Source organism: Hippichthys cyanospilos, chromosome 15 (assembly GCF_059441005.1).
Source record: "Hippichthys cyanospilos isolate Australia breed blue-spotted pipefish chromosome 15, RoL_Hcya_1.0, whole genome shotgun sequence".
In the NCBI taxonomy this organism is placed as follows: domain Eukaryota; kingdom Metazoa; phylum Chordata; class Actinopteri; order Syngnathiformes; family Syngnathidae; genus Hippichthys; species Hippichthys cyanospilos.
The window spans coordinates 507181-513913 of NC_142383.1; the positions used below are offsets into that span (position 1 = coordinate 507181).

General features: G+C 37.7%; 1 pseudogene; it reads right to left on the minus strand.

Moving 5' to 3' along the window:
* Positions 1 to 1445: 1445 nt before the first annotated feature.
* Positions 1446 to 6733, minus strand: LOC148411283 (uncharacterized; annotated as a pseudogene).

Sequence of the window (6733 nt, forward strand, 5' to 3'; positions counted from 1 at the left end):
CACATATTGTGCAAAATAAAAATTACGAATTAAAAAAAAAAAGTTGATTCCAGAATAAAAGGGGAAAAGCAGTCCTAACTTACCCGATGTCTTTGGTCTGATGTCTGCCTGTTGGGCAGTTAAATGTTATAAGGTATTGATCGGATGTTACTGTTTTTCAAGGCCTGTGGGCAAGATTATTGTCTTCAATCTGTCAGTCTTTGTCTGTTTTGCTCTCAGCTTAAACAAATTCAGACTTAGTCTTCGCAGAGTATTAGCTGTGTGGAAAGCCAATCTCCCTCCTTGCTATTTTTACATTGTATGAGAGTAGGTTCTGAGCTGCTGCTCTAAATTTAGGTGTGAGGACGTAATGCCAAACATAAGGACCCCAGCCTGCTGCTCAGAGGCTGAAAAGGAATATGAAATCAATGAAATTTGTCATTTAAATGTGCATGATTCCCCAAAATTAACCCTAATACATATTATAGTGCAGTATAGAATAAAACAGAGAGAAAGAGAGAGTCATGATTCATACCTGTAATCATGAAACAAAATCAATGAAATGTCTGCCTTTTCACATACTGTCGGTTAAGGTCTGATCTCAGGTGATAAGCAAGGCACTCCCTAAACTGGTTGCCAACTAGTCGCAGGGCACACAGAGACAAAAACTTTACAGAGAGGCCGAACATGGAATTCAATCCACTTCCTCCACATGTAGGATGGACACACCAACCAGACTGCTACCTTGTCTCCAATCATATAGGAGAGTTCCTCAAAATACATGAGTTGAACACTTGGACATTGTACAAAATGTAAATGTGTATTTTTCTATTGATGAAACAGTATGAAAAATTAACATTACGTTTTGCAGGACGGTAAAATTTGTGTGACATTAGAAAGGGTCAGTAATGCTATTGTTTTCACATATCGTTTATTATTTTACTACTAAGTTTTGCAACTATAGTAATATAAAATAGTAATAATATAGTAACTAGTAAGTAAATAGTAATAATATAGTAACTATATAATATATATATATATATATATATATATATATATATATATATATTTACACACACACATACAGTAGACACCTGGGTTACAGCGTCCCTGGCTTACGTTTTTTTTCATGTTGCGATGTGGAATACTGAGTTTTTTCAGTTCTATGCAGATGGCGATGACTGGGCCAATGATGGGTTTCGTTGGACTTCCCACAACTCTACCTGTCTCTGCATCACAAAATGACTCATATTGGTGGACAAACTCTCTCTCACCGGTTGCTATTGACTGAAATTCAAACACCTATTCATCTCATGTAGCAAGACCTACGGATAAAGACACAAGGAGCCATCTACTGCAGCTAAGATGGACTGACAGATCACTTCCAGAGAGGCATGTCCTTCACTTGTCACCCCTGCCCACAAATGGCCAGGACCAGGACATGAACTAAAGGAAGGAGGGGATGTCTACTTGACTTTCCTGCGGTGTAAACCCTGAATCCACTTGTTCTCCTCCTGCCCCAGCCCACCCTCTCCATCTGTTCTCCTCCTGCCCCAGCCCACCCTCTCCATCTCACACTGTTGTATGATTGCAACAATGATTGAATTTATCAGGAAGCATTTCAAACAATCAAAGGCGAACTTGACAAGCCACCAAATTTGTAAGTTTTTTTTAAACTTTAAGTGAAAACCGCAATGTAGCCCCCCCTGCCCACGGAATAAAAAAAAAAAATAAATAAGGGAAATTTTTTTGTAATGTCAAATTTTCATATTATACATATTATTTAAGACAAATGTTACTGCAGTAATGTACACATATTTATCTAAATCTTTAATTATTAAACCTGATACAGTAACTGAACATTAAACCCTTTCCATCTTTTAAAGCGGGGTGGCCCTTCGACCAACACACCTGCCTGAAATCAGGGTCATTAACAGAATTCCGTGAAGCAGGCTGATGAGGTCATTATTTAAATCAGGTGTTTTGGTTGTCGGGAAAGATCAAAAACTGGCTGGATTGTGGCTCTCGAGGACAGGACTTGACCACCCCTGTTTTAAAGTCTCGTGGCAGCTGCGGTCATATTAGTGGCGCCCAGTTGTCTAATTAAAGTCAAGTTTGGGCATTAACAGTATATTCTACTACAGCAATAAGATAATAAGTCATTTCGTTGATTTTTGTAAATATGTTTAGTTATTAAATACATACTATGTCCATATAAAGTGTTTTTTTTTCTTTCACAATACCTGCTCCTGTAGTAGTTAGGGCATTACAAGTATGATCTACGACAGCAAAAACAATGGTATAAAGTCTGTTTCAAAAAAATATTTTTAGTGAATACTGAAATGTGTAATAGTTATGAAATACATTTTATGTTCATATAAAGTTTTTTTTTTTTTTTTTTTCACAACCTCACCTGTAGTAGTTAGGGCATTACAAGTATGATCTACTACAGTAAAAAAGGAATGGTATAGAGTCATAGCTTTGATCGTTAATGTAACATGTTATTTAGTATTAATAGTGTTTTCATTTATTTATATTTGATTTCTATTTTGAATTGATGTGTTATTAGTTAACGCATTTGAGTGACATGCGAGAAAGAGAGGGCGTGGTGTGGCCGAGCCAGACTGACTTGACTACCCATTGGTCTTGTCGTGTTGCAGAATTAGGAATCACAGTTTTACCCTTAGGAAATCCAATAAACTTCCTTCTTCCCCTTCTCAAGTTACAGATTGTACAGTTCAAATAATGTATATGACTGTCACGGGGGTGCTGGCGGGTATGAAGGCCTGCGGAGGTAGAGAACCCAAAAGCAGGAGGGCGCCGAGAGGGACTTCATGTAATCCATATTTATTGGAACATTGAACGAAAACAAAAGCGAAGAAAACATGATGGCAAAAACTCTAACTAAGGGCGCAGGCAGGCTGGCAAAACAGAAAACAAACACTACGGACAGGCTGGCAAGAAAACATGGAGCTGAGGGATGATGGGCGAGACGGCGAGACGACAATACGACAGTACGAAAATGCGACAATGCGACAATGATCCGACACGAGCTGTAAGGAAAACTAGGTTTAAATACATTCACACACTAATCAGACAAACGCACGGCAGCTGGGCAGGGACAATAGGCAAAGGGAGCGAATTGGAGAACACGAGGGGCAGGTAACGTGGACAGGTGGACTAAATCAAAACTAACACAGGGAGAAACGAGAGGAGCAGAAGCAGGAACCATATATGTAAACAGAAAGGAACAGAACCCCTCAAAAGAAACCCACAACCCAAAATCCAACAAACTATGACATATGACTATATACTAGGATCAACAGCTGAAAATAAAACGCTTATCAGGCTCCATTCTCATGCAGTGTGTGTCTTTAGTTCATCATCCTGCTTATCATTCACCTATTTAGTGACAGGAGGGGTAATGCAACCCCGCCACCTCACGTCATCAGTCCGATTTCAATAAACTACCCCCTCCGCTGTCCCTTTTTCTAAACGCAAACGAATTGGCCGAAGACTAGGAACCTCCAACTCGGAACCCCGCGGCCTGGGGTCCATTCCAGAAAGTAGGTTTTGTGAAAACAATGAATTTGTTATCCCTGAGATGAGGAAAACTTAGTTTTTCCATTCCAGAAAGAGAGGTAACAAACTCTGAGTCTGTTACTGCGGTAACGTACTTTGTGAACCTAACCTGCTCTCTGGCAGGTTTTACCAAATAAACTTTTGAGTTTATCCCTGTCTCCTCCCTCCTGTTGAGCTGAGAAACATGGGGTATCCGTTTATCCAAAATTCTGTCGCTATTGACGCGGGAATATCCTCAGAGCCGTGCATCAAGTGAGAGTTTTCCGACCACAGATCGATATTTTGTCATTGCCGGACGAATATTTAATTGAACGTTACCGTTTTTCATCTAACTCCATCATTTATCTAATCAACATTCTCTGGCCACACATTTGTAATCCGGCCCAAATGGACGTCCTTTGAGTAAGAGCAAATTATTTGTGCTGCTTTACGTTTTTTGCAAATGGTAGTTTTCTTTCAAATATTGGTGACACAGATCATTTGGGCAAAGCGAGTGTGTGCCGAGCGAGTGTCGCTGGCCGTCAGACATTTGCTCCACAATTTTGTGGTGTTTCTCGGGCACACACCTTTAAGTTTTTTTTAACTAGAAAATGTGAAATTCCTGAGGAAATTGCATGTGAAGGCACAAGCGCTGAAGGGAGAGGCGTTGAATGGTGGAATGACTTTGAATGTTTGTATGGGTTGAATCTCTGAAGAAATGTAACTATTACAAAGTTGTAACGGTTGAAAATGCCATATAATGTAGAAGAAACAAGGGAAAAACTGAAATAAGTGGAAATAGTGTGGGTATTCAAATTGCAAAACCACAAATTAATAGGTGAAAAGGAAGTGTATGCACTGGAAAAAATCAAAATCTCGCCAAGAACAATAGTCTAATTTCTAGTCTAATTATGCTTCTCTGCTTAATTTGAGATATAATGACTTATATGCAAAGATGGAAATACCTTGTTTCAAGACAGTGCATCTTGAATGTCTTATTAGGTGAGAAATCTTAAAATGTTCTTTTTTTGGAGAAATATTTTAGATCAAATAAGCCTTTTCTTACAAGTAATGGAGCTTTTATGTTTTTAAGGTTTGGCTTGCATGGTAAATTATCTTGTTTCAAGAAACAGACCAATCTTGAATTGAGAATTGAGTATCTTGTCTCGTACTGTTGGATTGTCCTGTCATATGCTGCTACTTATGTCTTGTCTTGGGGTACTCTTGCCATACCTGGTTTTTCGTATTTAGTTTTTAGTTTTAGTTGTTAGTTTAGCAACCCTAGGCAAAGTAGATCAAACATACTGCACTTTACATTACTATGGATAAGTATCTAGTTTTTAGGTTTGTCTCGTCTTGCGCACCTGCACTTTGTTATTGTACATGTAAAACGCAGAGGATAGTGAGAAACGCAATTTCGATTCCTTTGTATGTTAAGCACATGTGAAGAAATTGACACATGTGAACAAACTTGACTTTGACTTTGACTTTGAGATTAGACAACTTTATTGAATGTTCAGGTCCAAAGACCTATGATTGACACGCAACGACGTCACTGAGGTTATGCTTTACTGAAATGTACATAGCATTATTAAAGTTAACATAATAATATAGTGTCAAATCTACACATTTCTCAATGTTCACAAAAATATTAGCTTGAGCAATATGTGGAATCTCTACCTTGTAAGACAAAAACTGTTCTTTCCAACAAATTGTAGAGAAAGGTTGGCATTCAAAACAATACACTGATTTATTTACAATGAAGATGTTTGTCACAAGTGCAAACTCTGGAGTATTGTTGAAAATATTATGGATAACCAAAGTTTTTCAACATATATGTTTATTTCCATGGAGCACAATCCACTGGGCAGACGCTACAATTTCAATGTGCTCTATTTCTAAGAATCGTTTTATCTTTCCTTCAACATAGTGATTTACAAATATTCTTAAAACTACTTTTTACAGCCCACTGCTTGGAAAAGCAATGCTTTGACTCAAAGCGCATACACATATACCTCACCCTAGGACCTAGTGCTTTAATTTGGGAGGGAAGATGTAGCAGGTAATGTTGTTTAGGTATAATATTTACATCAAGAAACAATTGTTTGAAAGCTCCTAAATGATGCTCAATCAATTGCTTCAGCCTAGAAATAGTTGAGAGTGCAATAATAGATGAAAACAATCTCCAACAACTGAAGTAACTGAAGTCTGTTGTGTCTATAAGAAATGGCAAAATCTTTTACAAAACCAGCATCTGCCCTGCAGATTGTTTAGGTTTATTGTCATTTGAAGACAATGTAGTAGGTTTATCCCTCATATCTATGGGAGAGTAGGGGAAACCAATATTCTGACTATTAAATGTGTCTAAATCTAAATATCTAGAAAGCACAAGATACTTCAAAACACATTTGATTTCATATGGAGCAACACATTCTAGTATAACATGCATGATGTCCTGTGGTGTTTGACGAATGAGATCAAAATGGGGACATTCAGTTAATTTACTTCTCTGGTTTATGCCAAATGTAGTTTTTAGATGTTCTCTTAGGAAATCCGTACTTGCCTTTTCAATATAACAACATTGTTTATTATGGTTTGCCATTGTTCTTTTCACAAACAAATCTTCATTCAATTTATTTTGCATGTCTTCAAAGTTGCACTCACAATGCCTACATTTACTATAAGCGAACCCAAACCCCTCCTTAAATCCAGCCACTTCATGCTGAGCAAGAGTATCTCCACACACAGACAAAAGGGCACCATAAATTGGCCTCACACCAATTGAAGTAGAAATCCGAACACCATTATACAGCTCAATCAAATCTTGGTTAATTCTCACAAGTATTCTATCAATGTTACAGTTGGAAATATCTTTGGACTTTACCATGGCAAGAAGGCGTATGGCAGCTAGTCGTGATCTGTATTTAGGGTTAATATTACCTAATGTGTAATAAATCAGTAACAACTTGTTTTTGTTTGCATGAGAACCAAGGGGATTGCAAAGCTCAATTTCATCCGTGTAAAAAATTAACTGTAGTGCTGTAGGGACTTTCAAAAACAGAGGGTGTGACTTAAAAATGTCCCCATCAATGAAATCATAAAAATATCCATTCTTGCAGAATTTTCACCTCTTATTGACCATTTCAAAAAATATAGAATGTGAAAGCAGCTGCTCCAAACTTTTAACTAATGG